An 18,794-nucleotide genomic window follows, 5' to 3' on the forward strand; every position below is an offset into this window, starting at 1 on the left:
TACTGCTCTGTGTATTTTACAACCTCATTTTAATACACATTCTATGTATCCTAGAGGGTGGACCCATTAGAAAGAAGAACCACCTTTACTGAGACAACACAGAGCTGTGCATGTTGAGAAGTAGTGGCGGCCTTGGTCGGTCTTCTTCTCTCAGGGTGCAGACTACTGCTCTGTTTATTTTACAACCTCTCTGTAATACACATTCTATGTTTCTTAGAGGGTGGACCCATTAGGAAGAAGAGAGCCTCCCTTTACAAAAGAAATGACTAATTTTGCCTCATTTTTGGTCCTGTTTATCTATAGAGATTATATAGATTTGTCCATGGCCCCAGATGAAGATCCAAAATCCCTGAATCAAGTGATTCTTCCATGTCATGTGAACCTTCCAATGTCATCACACTATATGTACAATACGTATTAACTTCCTAGCCAATTCACTAGATGTATGTTTGTGGCAAATCTTGAAATTGCCCTAGGGCCCTGCTACCTGGAAACATGACAAGAATCTTGGGCAAATGAATTTGTGGTGGTCAGTGCTCTGCAAACAGAAGTAGGCAACAGTGATAAGCATGCTCCTCTCAGTGGATGATGATCCTTTGTAATGTAATTTGCTTTTATGAGTTGAGTATCTGGAGAGGTCAACATAATTAAACTTTTAAAAAACACTGACACTCGTAAGGTATGATTAGGACCGCAATCTAGAACTCGCAAACAGCTATGCCACAGCTCAATATTATGAATAATAACACACAAACAAGAGGCAACTCTGTATACTAATGAACAAAGGATTAAATATCTGGTTACACAAACAACGTTTTTTATGGTTTCATTCTGATTATTTCAACAATTAAGGATGCAAGTACAGATGAGTTAATCATAACAACAGCCCTCACAGGTAGTACAAAATGAATTTGTACTTTTGACCCTTTAGTTATGTCGGCCTGCAACTAGTTGAGATAGAGATGCATCCTTCTTGTCCTGATGAAGCCCATGTTTTCAATTAAAATCAGGGATCGAAACATTGATTCATTTGAACTCTGGCATGGAGCCAAAATGGGTTCAATAGAACAGGCACAATGAGTTACGATAACTTTGCCCTGTCTAATAAGAAATTGTACCAGCAAGTGTTTTCTGATTTTGCGAGTTGTTTTACACTTTTTTGTTCACTGTTGCCACAACTCATGTGCACCAAGCCGGTTTTCACGTAGGCACCTAGCTTAATGTATTTTGGTTGTTAAGGTATTCAATAAAATAATACTTCTTGTACAACTTATAACTGTCAGTGCTGCAGTTATGAAAAAATCATTTGGGTTAGCATTGCTGTGTCCCTAATTGGTGAACTCAGCATTAGGAATGACCAGGATTTCCAATTTTGTGCACGGAGGAGGATCAGGAAGACCAAGTATTTGTGTCTGTTGATACCGGGTCTCTGCTGTGGATGAGAGCAGGTCTATCCAACATAACTCTTGATATGAAAATGTCCTTTTTTGGTACTGTGAGTTCAGACACCAGTGAGGAGCTTTGATCTGACCAGCACAGCTGCTGACCTACTGTGTGGTATATTTTCAGGTGAAGGTAATGCACCCCTCAACTGAAGGCTTAACTTTTTACAAATCTGTTTTCATTTTATCTCTTCCACCTGCATGGAGTAGAAGCCTGCTGAGGCTTGCTTTTCTTGTTCCCTAAATTTTGTGCAGTGGTGACATGACGAGTGTTCATCCCTCTACTCCTTAAGGTGGGTCAAATCTCACCACAACGCAGTGATAAAAAAAAATACAGCAAGCGGCGGTTTACTTTATTGATTTATCTACTGAGTTTTAGTTAAACTATCAAATAGATATATTACAGGCAAACATACAGCGTCCCATTTAATAGGAACATGGGGACATTACAAAGCATCTCATTTCTGTAAAATACCTGAAAAGCATCATTCATGAAAAAATCTTGAGCAAAGTAGTACTGGATGCTCATAATAATCCAAGTCCTGCATTGTTATAATCCGCACACATCAGAGGAGCCACAAGAAAAACATTCAAGCATCAGTATAATCCCCTGCCAGCATTCTTCGATCAGACCCTGGGCCATCTCCATGCTCCCCTGCCCAGGAGAATATCGACAACGATTCCTCAGCATGGTCAACTGGGGGATCAGGACGGTCCAGGGTCTGTCCATGTCTGTAGTCTATTTCTAGACTTCTTTCAGTCTCTCTGTTTCTCTATTTCAGTGCCACCTTCTCTGCATCTCTCTTGAGTACCTGTGCAGAGTGACAGCATGGAAAAAAGAATGATTCAGGATACTTTGAACCTCAATATGCAATCTCCAATACCCTTCTCTCTATCATCCTCCAAAAATTCCTCAGTTATTTGCTACAAAGTGCATCCTTCTCTTGTCTCAGAGCAGCAAGTCTTTCTGCCTCCTTCTGAGCCCCTCCTCTGCTCCTCATCCTTCAACCACTTAGCACTTCTTCTGCCCTTATCCGTGTCTCTGATCTACTCATACTTCCTCCTTCAGATCTTCCACAGATATTTTCCTCCTACTCCGCTTAGCCATGCTCATGCTTTTGCTGTCCACATCCTTTACGCTTACATGCTTTCCAACTTCCACTAAGTCCCTTATACTAGTCTCTCTTCTGACCTTCTTCCAACCTTATTCTCCTCTAGAAAATCTTTCTGTTTTCCTAATCAATCTCCCATCAGCCTTTTCCCCTAGTCTTCCACCACACAGTACTGTCAGGGTTGCAATTGTCTTCACAGGAATACTTTGTTGTGTCTGAAGGTTATGCCAGCAGCTCCAGCCCAGAAGCCTATCCCTGGAAACTCTACCATGGGTGAGCGAAAGCCCTCTCAGCCCCACGGAAATCGCGCCTGACGTACAGCTTTGTTTCTTAATATTGTTTTGTAACGTTACCCTGTTGGCATTGTACCATATTTAAAAAAATATATATGTCCATTGCATTTTCTATAGTTATTCAGAAGAGTTCTATGAAGTTCCTTATATGTGGTGGTGTGTACCCAGGAAAAGCGGACTCCGCTGCAACTATTGCAGAAAAGATATTTCCTTTTGTTTTGCTTTCTTGAGTTAATCACACCAGAGCATTTCTCCTTCACTAAGAGTTAGCACTTAGGCTGCTTCCGCTACATAGGAGTGTTCCACTTGCGTTTGTAGATATTTTTTCAATGTTAGCTACAAAACATTAGCAAGTTAGATGGGGTCATACTGAAGAATATTTTTGGTTAGGCATTTATGGACATAAACTCTTCTAATGATGCATTATTTCCTGCTTGTAAATATTCCAATTTCTTGGACTGAAGGGAGATGAGGAGGTAGGAATAAGAACATGTTTTTGACTGTAGTAACACCTGTCTCTTTAGTCCCGCTGTCTCTTCAGGTGTAAAGCCTTCACCCCCCCCTGACCAAAAAATAGTTCCACCTTTGAAGTGGAAAAGAGAATTAGAGTGCAGGAGCTGGCTTGGTAACAGGGCCTGAAAAACACCTTTTTTGTCACGCTATGAGCCTTTCACTCGGTTTTTGTCTATGGTATTCTTTCTTTGGGGCCACTGCTTTCCAATCTGATGGCTTTCCTATCCATATATACCATGAATATATCCTCACGGTATACAGATGTGGAATTAAGTAAATATATATACATATATATATATACTTACCATCACAATTTTGTGGTAGCCGATCTTTTGGCCATGACACGTTTATATGATTTTTTAAAACAGATTTTATTGATGGTTTTGTCGAAAATACAGCAGCTTACTATTAAGTCAAATTCTCCCTCCCCCGTACATGAGTCGGTTCCATCATACATCAGAATTGTATTGCGGGCAAGCACACTACTGGTCGCCAAGTCTGGCGCGAGCCGCGCACTGCATGGACTTGGAGAGAGAATAAGGGGATAAGCAAGGTTCTCACAGTGGAAGGGGAGTCGGTAGTGGTGAGCCCTCTGGGGTGGGGGTCTCACGTATCTAGGTCTGGGTCCCTCAGTGACTCCAGTGTGTCCCAAGCCCACGCTGTTTCAATGGAGCGGATGCCCTGTTAGTTTCCCTTAGTAACACTTCCCCTTCATAGCCTGGCCATTTCTCTTGCTCCTTTAGCCACCTTTTTATTCTGGGCCCTTAAGGGCGTTTCAATTTGTTCATGATCTCGTGCTTTTCTAGGAGGAATGCTAAGCCCTGAAATCTGCTTGTTACCTGCATCCTGGCGGTGTGAGGGAGGGAACAAATGTAGAATGCAGTGGCCCAATGTGTAGGAGACCTCCTTGGAAATTCTATTCGCTATCACTGCTGTGACTTCTTCCCAATAAGATACCAATTTAGGGCATTCCCAGAACATGTGTTTGAACTCCGCTCCTATTGTTTGGCATCTCAGGCAGGCTACCTCCTGGAAGTATTTATTGATATGGCCTGGGGTCATGTCTGCTCTACGCAGAGAAAAGTAGTTAATCTATTTAAATTGTGCATTCCTGGAGATTTTTTGTACTCTTGCTAAAATAGAGCCCCAATCTGTTTCTGGAATGGGGATTCCCAAGGAACAGTCGCCGAATTGTTGTCAAACGCAGTCGTCATCAGGTATAAACTTCCAATGACGATGGCAAAGCCAGATTCAGCAATATGGGCAGCGAACTCGCGCAAAACGTCACCACAGCTGTGCATTGTCTCAGTTGGTGCCATGCTCAGACAGTGCAATGAACAGTATCCACTGCAGCTCTGGCCTGCTTCACAAGAAGACACATCATGGTTGTCAACGGGAAAGGAGCCACATTATCCAGCTCAACAGCTACATGCGGCTGAAAAGACGTTGGATTGTACCAATAATATGCAAACTGGGCCTGAGCACATTAATAATACATCTCCATGTCAGGCTCACAGAGCCTGCCTTGTTCAAATGAGGGTGTAAGCAGTTCCAAAGTGGCTACGGGTGGTTGCCCCGCCCATGCCAGGAAAGCGAGAGCAGCAGAAGTAAGATGTGCAAAGAAGCATTGAGTGAGAGGGATGGGTATATTGACGAAAAGATACAATAATTTGGGCAAGATGACCATCTTGACAATTCCTATCCAACCTGCTAGAGACAGTGGCAGTTTGTTCCAAAAGGTCACATGGTCCTCTAACCATGTTGACGTTTTCCCATAATTCTCAAGCCACACCTCATCTTGGTTTCTGTTAATCCATATGCCCAGATATTTAACAGCGGCATCAAACCAAATTCAGTGTGGATTTTGCCTATACAAAGGCTTTAGACCAGTTATTTGTTTCAACTGAGAGGCCGCCATATTAAATAAACTCCTGAAGAAAGGGTGACAGTTTGGTGTTGGAATTCCAGATGTAAAGTGTATTATAATATGTGTACATAAATATGATTATGCGCCTAGAGGTGTAACTGAGACCACAATTTGAGTAATGCTGTCACAGAAAGCTGCTGTTGATTACACAAGAAAAAAGTGCCTGAAAAGGGTAAACTGTGGAAAAAAGTACTTGATTTTAGAACAGCAACTGGCTGTATACACAGAATTTTTGGGCAGTGACTGGCGGGCCAGAATCAGAGGGATCATGACAGAAGTAGAGTTTTCCAGTAAACAACTAAGGGTTGGCTCTAATCAGTATGGCTGAGCCGTCATAGAACATAACAAAAAAGTGATTGCCAGTACTGATACCACAGTAACATAAATTCAGACACAGTACTTGAGAGAACATTCAAGACTGGAGGCTAGTTAATAGCTTTTATTCTTGTTTTTCGATTTTATCCAAAGATACTTTTTTCATATTCCAAACACAAACATATATAAACACATTTATCAAAAAAATCAAAATCGGGAAGAATCATTCATCACATCAATCATATCACAACCATACAACATGCATTCTTACAGGAGGAGAAGGGGTGCACTTAATCAGAGAACTATAAATTTTACCAAAGCATACAATATTTACAATATAATATCAGACAAAAAAGAGCCAAAGTCTGCACAACACTTAAATAATATTTTCATTCGGTGTATAATCAATTGTACCGTACATTCCTATGATCAAGTATAGTGATGTTTTATAAATCTTTTAAATAAGGGATAATGTACAGGGATTAGTGATAAGCAACCTTTTATCGAAACTTTTATGCTTGTCACTAAAGCAGACAATGATATGGCTCAGGCCTACGCGTTTCGAATCCCAATGACTTGTGGGGATTCTCTTCAGGGCCTTGGGAATTCTCTGCAAAGATGGAAAGAAAAAAGAGAAAGGGAGAGAATTTTTAGAAAAAGAGCTGACAGGCATGGTTAGTTACACAATCAACATCATTGACCTCACTCAGTTACCACCATTAACTCCACAGACTTATCACCAGTCTAGTACACCTGAGGGCTTAAAGGTCTAAATTAGCTGATCTAAGATGCTTCCCAAAAATTTTTTAATAAAAGGTTTAGCAGACGGGAAGGTTATTTAACCCGTGCACAAGCGATGTATTCAATGACGGTGTTGATGTTTACTCACCTACTGTATTAAAAGAGGAAATTTCAGGGTGAAGGTGAGTAAACGCAATAGAATGATGGAGAACCTATAGGGGGAAATTGACATGTGTTACAAATGAAAAGTATTCTTGGTTTAATACACTGCCGGTATTTTAGAGAGAATCTCACCTAACCGGATTCAGGTTAAGGAAGCCATGTGTGTGGTAGCCGCCGGTATTCAATTGTTGGGCACGCCTTAAGAGTTGGTGGAAAAAAAAAAAAAAAAAAAATGAAAAATAGGATTGGAACTGTTACCAAATCCTAAAGTGCACGCGAAATCGTAAACTCAAAAAATGCTGCATTTTACCGGATTTCGATGTTGGTAAAACCGGAAAGTGGCACTTGCTCACGGGACCTCTATCAACGAGGAACGTTCTACAAGGTGCTCATCTAAATAAACATTGCACATTTTTAGCCGCTAATAAGAGTTTCTCGTCTAAAAAATAAGTAGCAAAGTAAACTCTAGCTTACCATATTAGCGAGTCACAATCATGTGACGGCGGTGGAAAAAATCTTTAAGTTCAGGGCGCCTTAAGGCTGGGGTAGAAAATAAACTCGTGAGTATCATTTAAGTTAATAATGCCTAGAGACAGTGATCCATGTACGCATTCGTTTTTTAGCTGAAGCAAAATCCAGACGGATTTGAAAAAAGAATGAAACAAGAGGCTTACCGGCTAATCTATTCAAGGAGGTCCGCGATAATTGTTTAACTAAAAAGAATTGAAAACAAAAATGAGAGACTAGTATGCACCTAGTGAAAAAACGTAGCTAAAAAGGCTTCGCAGGGAAAAATACTTACAGGTTTGGGTTTCAAAAGAGGTTTCAAACGACGGCGTCTCTGGCAGCACTACACACAGGCTCCTGCGCATTAGCAGGCTGGGGCTGAACTATTCCGCTTTTATACCAAGGTCCTGAGCTGCATGTCCGCCCACTTAGAGGCCCTGGTGGACTAGAAATACTGGACCGGGTTCAGGAGAAACTAAAGACCGGAGTCTCACGCCTGTTTAATTACACCAGAAAAACAGATTGTAACACACAGGTCAATCATAGAACTGACTGAGGGGTCACGGCAGGTAATTACAATTTAAAGATTTCACTTAATTCATTAAGTCCAGATACCGCTGTATCGAACTTAACAATAAGGAAAGCCTCACGTTTTGACAGTGTCAGATTCAAATCACCACCTCTAGGGTTTCTTTCTATCTTTGAGATAACTGTCCACTTGAGATCGCTTACGGTATGCTGCAACTGCGTCCAATGGTGCACCAAAGGGGCATTCTCAACTTTCCTTTTAATCCTTGATTTATGTTGAGAGATCCTTTGGCGGATCTCTTGATTCGTTTTGCCTATGTACAACAATTGACATGGGCATATAATACATAGACCACGTATTTGCTCTTACAGTTACTCATAGTGTCATGTTTCCATGACACTCCATTATGCTGAAATAGAAAGCCTTCTATCGTTGATTCACAGCATTTTTTTTTTTTAAACATATTTTTATTGCAGAGTTAGAAACCACAGGATACAAACAATCAACCCGTGCCCCCGCGACACCCCACTGTCCAATAATAAATCCAAACTGTACACAGCCATTCAGCCCGCATCCCGGAGGCCGGGCGGCATGTTGATCCAAGCAATAGGAGAAAATCACAGTGCAAGTCCCACAGGGACCATGGTCGAAAAGCCATCGTACGTATCTGCTTTTTACCCCCCCCCACAACAAAATCTCCGTCAGCCATCCCAAAACTAATGCAGTAACATCCCGCGCTTCGGGGCTCCCCCTAAGCGCCCCCGCCCCAACTCGCCTGGCCGCTCCCCCAGCCCTCCCCCACTGCCACAGCACGCAACCTCCCTAATAGAGCCTAGGCACCCAGGCTAGCCACCCCCTAATGGCTTCCGTCCCACCCCAAGTCCCATAAACCAGTCCCCCCCAAGGCCCCCCCCCCCTGGCAACTGCTAGGAGTACCCCTCGCCCTGTCGAGTTGGATGGATCTACCACAGCGCGGAAATTAGCTCTTCTGTGTGCGCCCCGTGGTGTCCACCGGCTCAGTTCTCTCCATCCCCGTCATCCACCATAGAGTCACGCAAGGCCTGCACCACCTGCTCCCATGCACGCGCCGCGTCCAGAGCCCTCTCATTCCCCAACTTAACAGCCTGTTTCATCCGGAGCACACTCTCGCAAGCAGACCACCGCAGCAATTCATTCCTCCACCTACGCAGCGAGGGCCCCCCCCTGGACTTCCAGTGCCACGATATCTCCCTCTGCGCCAGTATCAGACCCAGGTCAATAAATTTGCTCGTCACCTTGGTGCGTTTGGTGTGCGGGAACCAGAGCAACAGGCACGCCGCCATATCAAAGTCCACCTCCCTGGCAGACACTTCATTCAGGAGTTCCCCTACCTCTGCCCAGTAGGTCCCCAATTGCGGGCACCCCCAAAACAAATGATCCATGTCCGCACCCAAAGACGAACACCGTGGGCATCGGGCATCCGGCACCCGGAAGTGCCGCTGTAATTTCTCCGGGGTTAAATAGGCCCTATGAAGCACATAGAAATGCACTTGTTGAAAGCGCGCATTTCTCGTGCCCTTCCACGTACGCCGCAGGATGTGTCCCCACGCCGTATCCGGTATGGGGCGGCCCACACTCTCCTCCCATTTAGACTTGAGCCCCAGGAGCGGCTCCAGACCCTCATGCAGCATCCTATTATGGAGGCACGTCACAGCCTTAACCGTACCAGCTGCCATCACCACATATTGGCACGCCATAGTCGTCGTCGGTTCTACGAGCCCCCCTTTCCAGTGCTTCTGTACGGCAGCCACCACTGCCGCGTGTAGGAGGAACCCCCCGTCAGGCAGCCCAAACTGGTCCCGGAGCACCTCAAACGGTGCCAACGCCCCATCTATGTACAGGTCGCCCACCACCTGCAATCCCATCTCTTCCCAAGCCAGCAACGGGGACCAATCACCCCCGTGCGGCAAGGCCGTCAGCATGCCGATCGGAATCTCCGGTGCATAAGGCCGCGAAGCCCTCGCTCTCCGAAGGCTCCTCTGCCAACACAAACGGAGCGTCCTTTCCTCCACGGTGAGGGCCCGCAACTCAAGCCTCTGCTGCATGATAATATAGGACAACACATGGCGTTGCATCCCCCGATCCCGGTCCTCCTCCGGACCCCTGAACACCCTAGCCACGTTCTGTGTTAGAACCTGCAGCTGTGCCGCTAGGTAATACAGCTCAAAGTCAGGCACAGCCATACCCCCTTCCATCTTCGGGCGGAGGAGCGTGGTCAGGGCCACTCTACGGCGGCCATGCCCCCACAGAAAGCCAATAATCATCGACCTCAGGTCTCTGAAGACCCCTTGGGGAATCCATATGGGCAGCGTCCGGAAATAATAGAGAAAGCGGGGGAGTGCCACCATCTTCAGAAGGGCAATCCTGCCTAGAACCGTCAGCGGGAGGGTCGACCAGAAAGACAAGCTGCCCCGCAGTGCCCGGACACAACGACCAATGTTGCCCTCCAATAGGTCTGCGGTAGCGTGGTAAATGCGAACACCCAGATAGGTGAAACAAGATGGTTCCCACACCACGTCCAAGTCTCCGTCAGGAGCAGGCGAATCCGCTCGCAGCGGGAACACACAAGTCTTCGCCCAATTGACCTTAAGGCCCGACAGCCGGCCGAACTCCGACAGCAACTCCATAGCACCGGCCAACGCCCGGGAGGCGTCAGCCAGGTACAGGAGCAAGTCATCCGCATAAAGCGATATATAATGCCACTGCTCGCCCCTGGCTATCCCCAAGTACACGACACCCGACCTCGCATGGACCGCTAAAGGTTCCATTGCCAGAGCAAACACCAGGGGAGACAGAGAGCACCCCTGCCGCGTGCCCCTGCCCACCGGGTACGCCGCAGACACCAGGCCGCCCAAACGTACTCTCGCCGTCGCCGATGCATACAAGACCCTTGTCCACCTGCGGAACCCCTCGCCCATTCCAAACCTCTCCAAAACTCCGTCCAGGAACGGCCATTCCAAACTATCAAAGGCCTTCTCGATGTCTACAGATAGGACCGCAGGGGCACCCTCCCCGTCCAAGATGGCGTCCATTATCCCCACCAGTCGGCGAACATTCAGCGCCGTGCTCCTCGTGGGTATGAACCCGGCCTGGTCCCTATGTACCAGGCCCGTCATATACGGGGCCAGCCTGGTGGCCAGTATCCGGCTCAGAATCTTATAATCCACCGTCAGCATGGACAGCGGGCGGTAAGACCGCACGTCCGCTGCGTCCCGGCCTGGCTTCAGGAGTGGCACAATCAAGGCCTCCCGCATGGATCCGGGCAGCGCCCCAGCCTCGAATGCTTCAGCATACACCGTCAGCAATCTGGGTGTCAAAATATCCGCATACAGCTGATAAAATTCAATCGGTAATCCGTCCACCCCGGGCGTTTTGTTGCGGGCCATATGCTTTATGGCCGCCCGTATTTCCGTGAGCGTTACCGGGCCGCCCAGTTCCTTCGAGTCCTCCTCAGCAAGGACCGGAAGCTGCCTCTCCCCCAAGTATTCCACAATGTCCTGGACCCCCACCTCCAGCTGACTCTGGTACAGTTCCTCATAGTACCCCCTAAAGCACTCCAATATCGCTGCCTGGTTGTACACCATCTCCCCCTGCGCAGTGCGAATGCCGAGGATCGGGGAGCCCCTAAGTTCCGGGTTGGCCAGTCTGGCCAAGAGGGTACCCACCTTGTCCCTTTCCGCATGCGCCCTGACGATATACTGCTTATAGTCATAGCATCGCAAACGTTCCGTCTCAGTGGCAACCACCTCCTTCGCTTCTAATAGCTGGGCTTGTAAGTCCGGTCTAGCCGGCCTGCGGCGCTCCAGGTCCCTCAACCTATCTTCCGCTGTCACGAGGTCATTCAACACAGCCGTGCGAGCATTCGAGAACCTGCCCAGACACACTCCCCTCGCCACCACTTTCATTGCATCCCATTCAATGGACCTACTCGTGGCCGTGCCCGCATTCATTCCGAAATAGCTATCAATGCCTTGCCGAACCACGTCTTGGAAGACAGGATCCTCAAGTGTCTCCGGCCGAAGCCGCCACGTTGGTATAACTGAGCGCTCCCTCTGCCACTGAATGTGCACCAATAGGGGATTATGATCTGAGATAGTCCTAGCTAAGTACTCCGCATGGGAGACCAACGGAGCTAGGGATCCACCACAGAGCACCGAGTCAATCCTGACATGCAGGTCATGAAGCGCAGAGTAAAAGGAGTAATCCCTGGTCTCCCTGTGCCGCTCCCTCCAGACATCCAGCAGCCCCCACCTATCCCTTCCTGTGCGCGGTCAGCCTGCGCACCGGGGAGTCCACCAGAGGGGGATGGGACCTATCCAGAGCCACATCAGTAATCGAGTTAAAGTCCCCCCCTAGCACTATCGGGCCCGCCAGGAAGGAGGCTAACGCCCCTGAGAGGCTATCAAGATATCGAGCTTGATCAGTGTTTGGTGCATACACACAGCAGAAAACCACATCCCGGCCATATAACCTCCCCTCCACCGCCACAAACCGGCCATCCGGATCCACTACTTGATTCAGCAATTGAAAGGGTATCCCCGCCCTCACCCAGATCAGCACCCCCCTGGCATACGCTGAGTAGGTGGTGCCAAACACCTGGCCCCGCCATCTTTTCTGCAAGGCAGTACATTCCTTCTTAGTGAGATGAGTCTCCTGAAGCATAGCAATCTGAACCCCCTTGCGTACAAGATATGCATGGACCTTATGACGCTTCACCATAGTTCGCAGCCCCCGGACATTCCACGTTAGGCATTTCAGATTAGGTAATGTCCCCATTCCAACTTCGTACAGTCCAAATCAAATAACGAATGTTCATAACCCCCCCAGTGCAGTTGCCCCCCCCCAAACACACCCAAAACAGAAAAACTTCCCAAACCCCGCTCCCCAGGACAGAGCACACGAACCCAATGTCCGCCCCCATCCAAACCTTGAAACAACTTCTCACACTCATAACCCTGTGGTCTCCACCACAGGCGGCCTTAAGGGCCCAAGGGGGGTGAGTCACCGCCGACCTCAGCGAGCGGAGCCCACGCCCCGCGCCTCCATCCCTCTCGAAGCACAGATCCCCCCCTCCCGGCGTCCCGGCCCCCTATCAACAGGATACCACCCCACCATGAAGTCCCGATCTAGCTCAATCCAACCCAATGTCAGCCGCAAAAGATACCATCCGAGGTCTGTGGGGTCACCTCCGGCCCCTTCGAACTGTCCGCTTCCGAAAGTTCCTCTCCCGACCTGCCGCCTTCTCCTCCCGAGTCAGTGTCCGCACGTTCACTGTTCTGTTGCGACCCTGTAATGGCCGCCGTCGCTGCGAGTGCATCCCTCTTTTCCGCCGCCATTTGGGCCTCCCGCCTCTCCCGTTGGCGCCTGTTGCGGGATCGGATGCGTTGCGATTGTCTCACCCGGGGCTGCTTGGGCTCATCTCGCCTGCTTTTATGCGATCTGTCCGTACCCGCCCTGTACAACTCCAGCCATTGCCAAACCTCGTCCGGAGTCTGAAAAAAGTGCGTAGACCCATCCAACATGATCCGCAACTTAGCTGGGTAGAGCAAGGAGTACTGAATGCTTTCCTCCCTGAGCTCCTTTTTCACTGCCAGGAACGATGCCCGGTTTTTCTGGACCATTTGGGTGTAGTCCGGGAAGATCGTAACCCTACTATTCTCCACGTCATAGGGGCCCGACATCCTGGCCCGCTGAATGAGAAGATCCCGGTCTTTGTAGTTGAGGAGTCTCACCACCATCGGGCGGGGGGGGCGACCAAGCCCCGGTGGGCGGGCAGGTACCCGGTGGGCCCTCTCTAGCGTAAAGAAAGGAGTGAGCCCCTCCGGCGCCACCACAGTGCGGAACCAGTTCTCCATATAGGCCACTGCATCCTCCCCCTCAATCCGTTCCGGAAGGCCGACGACCCGCACGTTGTTCCGCCTATTGCGGCCTTCTGCATCCTCCGCCCTCCGTTCCAACGCGTCCAACCGGGCCAACATATCAGTGATCTTATGTTCCGCGGCCACCACCGACGGTTTCAGGTCCAGCAATAGTTGGTCATGGTCCTTAACTTTGTCCGCTAGCTTCGCGTGATCTGCGCGCAGCAGCCCCAGGCCCACGGCCACTTGGGCGATGTCTTGGTGCAACACGTCCTTAGTCGAGGCGATCGCATCAAGTATGGCATCTAGTCGCTGGTTCAGCCGTTGGTCTCGATCGAGCTCCGAGGAGGGACTCTCGCCCAGCTGGGTGGAAGTTGCCGAGTCCCCCTCAGTGCATCCCGCGGCCATCGACCCACTCGTCGCCGCCATTCCAGGGTGCTGCGTCACAAGTCCAGGAGCTCGGTTACCGTCAGCGCCCGTGGGCAGCACCGGTCGCCGGCAGTGCAATGTCTCCACCGACACTCACAGGCACAAGAGCCACGGCCTGCGACGCCCACTCCACTCGGCCGCCCCCACGGGAGCCTGAGGGGAAGAGGAGAAGTCCCAAGACGGTATCCAGCTAGGGTCCCCAAGCTCCGGACGAGCCAAGGCAGCGCACCACGGCCTCAGATCACAGTCCCGCCGACCCTAGCGCCCCAGTCAGCGGCTTGCAGGATCTCTCGCCAGGATCCCTCGCCAGTCGGCGACAACTCGGCTCAGGGCTGAAGTTCGGGGCCTTCCGACCTCCCCGCCGCCATTTTCTTCGCACCCTCGGCAACACCTCAGCCGCTGCTTCAGCACGGTCTCCTCGGGGGCGGCAGTCCCCCAGCAGTTCATCAAGTGCACCCAGCTGTCCCCTCACACTTCAGAGGGCAGGAGAGTCGTCTCCGGGCCGCCCAGGGTTCCGAAAACAGGAGAATTAGCGGGATCCTGCGCGGAGCTACGAGCTCACGCCGCCATCCCGATCGGCGTCCAAGCCACGCCCCTCTTGATTCACAGCATAAGCAATTTCCACATTTGTGGTGTCCAAGGATGGGTGGCATCCCCATCATTTGGCGTAACGTTTGTGGTTTGGCAACAGGCATGGCTGCTCGCACTATGTGGTTCGCAATGTTGTTTTCTTTCTTAAAGGCGAATAAAGGCTCACTCACAAGACTTGCATTAAGGTTCTTTACTAGATGCCAATTCTGTTTTATAACCCTTTTTAGACGGTTAGCGTTGGGGCAATAGGTTGTGACACATACTTGCCTTTCTAAGGCAGGTTTCAATTTGCGCTCCAAGAGTGTTTCGCGTGGGGTCCATTGGGCTCTTTTCATGCAGGTTTTCACAAGTTTCTTGGGGTAACCCCTCTCACACAACTTAGATGTAAGGTTTTCTGAGTGTTCTTTGAAATCTTTTTTGAAGGTACAGTTTCTGCGAACTCGCAAAAACTGTCCATACGGGAGATTTTCCTTTAGATTTCTAGGGTGGTGACTGTTGAACATAAGAGACTTGTTGCGGTCCGTGGGTTTAGTGTATAGGGTGGTTGCTAGCTTCCCTTCAAAAGGGAAGACCTCCACATCTAGGAACGCAATCCTGCTGATAGATTCAGAAATGCTGAATTTTATGTCAGCTGTTCTGTCGTTGAGCCATTGGTAAAACTGGTTTAGAGTGTCACCATCACCTTTCCATGTCAAAAAAACATCATCAATAAAACGGAGCCATGTTCCGATGTATTGAGAATAAGGGTTATTGTTGTAGATGTATGCATTCTCATACATACCCATAAACAGCACTGCCAATTCTGGAGCAAAGGGGCAGCCCATCGCTACCCCCTTAACTTGGTAATAAAATTCGCCGTTGAAGCAGAAGTAATTCTTTTTCAAGGCAAATGATGCCAAGTCCACTATGAATTTGGTGGGCACCCGCATAGGCCTAGGTCTTGAGTCAAGAAAGTATGTGAGTACTGCTATAGCCTCATCTTGAGGGATCTGTGTGTATAATGCAGTAACATCTAAGGTGACAAGTCTGTCACTGCCTTCACTGAAGTCTATATTCTCTAGTTTTTTGATGTGTCACAACCTATTGCCCCAACGCTAACCGTCTAAAAAGGGTTATAAAACAGAATTGGCATCTAGTAAAGAACCTTAATGCAAGTCTTGTGAGGGAGCCTTTATTCGCCTTTAAGAAAGAAAACAACATTGCGAACCACATAGTGCGAGCAGCCATGCCTGTTGCCAAACCACAAACGTTACGCCAAATGATGGGGATGCCACCCATCCTTGGACACCACAAATGTGGAAATTGCTTATGCTGTGAATCAACGATAGAAGTCTTTCTATTTCAGCATAATGGAGTGTCATGGAAACATGACACTATGAGTAACTGTAAGAGCAAATACGTGGTCTATGGTATTATATGCCCATGTCAATTGTTGTACATAGGCAAAACGAATCAAGAGATCCGCCAAAGGATCTCTCAACATAAATCAAGGATTAAAAGGAAAGTTGAGAATGCCCCTTTGGTGCACCATTGGACGCAGTTGCAGCACACCGTAAGCGATCTCAAGTGGACAGTTATCTCAAAGATAGAAAGAAACCCTAGAGGTGGTGATTTGAATCTGACACTGTCAAAACGTGAGGCTTTCCTTATTGTTAAGTTCGATACAGCGGTATCTGGACTTAATGAATTAAGTGAAATCTTTAAATTGTAATTACCTGCCGTGACCCCTCAGTCAGTTCTATGATTGACCTGTGTGTTACAATCTGTTTTTCTGGTGTAATTAAACAGGCGTGAGACTCCGGTCTTTAGTTTCTCCTGAACCCGGTCCAGTATTTCTAGTCCACCAGGGCCTCTAAGTGGGCGGACATGCAGCTCAGGACCTTGGTATAAAAGCGGAATAGTTCAGCCCCAGCCTGCTAATGCGCAGGAGCCTGTGTGTAGTGCTGCCAGAGACGCCGTCGTTTGAAACCTCTTTTGAAACCCAAACCTGTAAGTATTTTTCCCTGCGAAGCCTTTTTAGCTACGTTTTTTCACTAGGTGCATACTAGTCTCTCATTTTTGTTTTCAATTCTTTTTAGTTAAACAATTATCGCGGACCTCCTTGAATAGATTAGCCGGTAAGCCTCTTGTTTCATTCTTTTTTCAAATCCGTCTGGATTTTGCTTCAGCTAAAAAACGAATGCGTACATGGATCACTGTCTCTAGGCATTATTAACTTAAATGATACTCACAAGTTTATTTTCTACCCCAGCCTTAAGGCGCCCTGAACTTAAAGATTTTTTCCACCGCGGTCACATGATTGTGACTCGCTAATATGGTAAGCTAGAGTTTACTTTGCTACTTATTTTTTAGACGAGAAACTCTTATTAGCGGCTAAAAATGTGCAATGTTTATTTAGATGAGCACCTTGTAGAACGTTCCTCGTTGATAGAGGTCCCGTGAGCAAGTGCCACTTTCCGGTTTTACCAACATCGAAATCCGGTAAAATGCAGCATTTTTTGAGTTTACGATTTCGCGTGCACTTTAGGATTTGGTAACAGTTCCAATCCTATTTTTCATTTTTTTTTTTTTTCCCCACCAACTCTTAAGGCGTGCCCAACAATTGAATACCGGCGGCTACCACACACATGGCTTCCTTAACCTGAATCCGGTTAGGTGAGATTCTCTCTAAATTACCGGCAGTGTATTAAACCAAGAATACTTTTCATTTGTAACACATGTCAATTTCCCCCTATAGGTTCTCCATCATTCTATTGCGTTTACTCACCTTCACCCTGAAATTTCCTCTTTTAATACAGTAGGTGAGTAAACATCAACACCGTCATTGAATACATCGCTTGTCCACGGGTTAAATAACCTTCCCGTCTGCTAAACCTTTTATTAAAAAATTTTTGGGAAGCATCTTAGATCAGCTAATTTAGACCTTTAAGCCCTCAGGTGTACTAGACTGGTGATAAGTCTGTGGAGTTAATGGTGGTAACTGAGTGAGGTCAATGATGTTGATCGTGTAACTAACCATGCCTGTCAGCTCTTTTTCTAAAAATTCTCTCCCTTTCTCTTTTTTCTTTCCATCTTTGCAGAGAATTCCCAAGGCCCTGAAGAGAATCCCCACAAGTCATTGGGATTCGAAACGCGTAGGCCTGAGCCATATCATTGTCTGCTTTAGTGACAAGCATAAAAGTTTCGATAAAAGGTTGCTTATCACTAATCCCTGTACATTATCCCTTATTTAAAAGATTTATAAAACATCACTATACTTGATCATAGGAATGTACGGTACAATTGATTATACACCGAATGAAAATATTATTTAAGTGTTGTGCAGACTTTGGCTCTTTTTTGTCTGATATTATATTGTAAATATTGTATGCTTTGGTAAAATTTATAGTTCTCTGATTAAGTGCACCCCTTCTCCCCCTGTAAGAATGCATGTTGTATGGTTGTGATATGATTGATGTGATGAATGATTCTTCCCGATTTTGATTTTTTTGATAAATGTGTTTATATATATTTGTGTTTGGAATATGAAAAAAGTATCTTTGGATAAAATCGAAAAACAAGAATAAAAGCTATTAACTAGCCTCCAGTCTTGAATGTTCTCTCAAGTACTGTGTCTGAATTTATGTTACTGTGGTATCAGTACTGGCAATCACTTTTTTGTTATGTTCAGAAGTAGAGTTTTAGCATGACAATTACTGGACCTCAGTGGGCTGTCAAGGGGACAAATTTAAACTACTGAAGGCATGAAGGGAAATAAGTGTGAAGCGGTATGGCCACTGGAAAAAGCGACTGCGGAGGCAATTAAAGATTGATTATGTTCACATTTGTTAAGTAGTTGCTGTAGTGGATTGAGAAATGTTTTACCATTGAGTTTCAATTCTAATGTGTCCCAGAGTACAAGTATCGAATATCTTTCTTCTATCCCGCCTGTTAATTTATGGAGCAACTACAACAGGTTTAAGAAACTGTGGGCACTTTATCTTTCAAAGGCAAGTTCTATGTTTGCTAAGAGGAAGCATGTTCCTGTTGGTTTATGGTTTGACTTCCCATTGGGAAAATGTGTAATACTGTAGAAAATAAACCTAAAATTACTTGCCAATAGTTTATCACATAACGTTTTGTAGTGTGTTTATCTAGGGACCTGTATCGATACTCCTATTTCTGACCCTTGCCCAGTTATAAATCACTAATATCCATACAACGGCACAGAAATCCGTTTCATAAATTAGTCATAGCGCATGCTGTCACATTAAGCAAGCACTATTCCTCCAGCCCCCCAGAAAGCACACCGAGTTCTTAAACAAAACCAAGCCTCGAGCAACCTGGGAAATCCCCG

General features: G+C 47.1%; 1 long non-coding RNA gene across 1 annotated transcript; it reads left to right on the plus strand.

Moving 5' to 3' along the window:
- The first annotated feature begins 16,714 nt into the window (after positions 1-16,714).
- Positions 16,715-17,952, plus strand: LOC144753243 (uncharacterized). The gene is made up of 3 exons (XR_013594258.1): positions 16,715-16,939; positions 17,048-17,259; positions 17,539-17,952. It is a non-coding gene; the product is annotated as an uncharacterized LOC144753243 (long non-coding RNA).
- Positions 17,953-18,794: the final 842 nt, after the last annotated feature.

This window comes from Lissotriton helveticus, chromosome 5_1 (assembly GCF_964261635.1).
Source record: "Lissotriton helveticus chromosome 5_1, aLisHel1.1, whole genome shotgun sequence".
Lineage (NCBI taxonomy): Eukaryota > Metazoa > Chordata > Amphibia > Caudata > Salamandridae > Lissotriton > Lissotriton helveticus.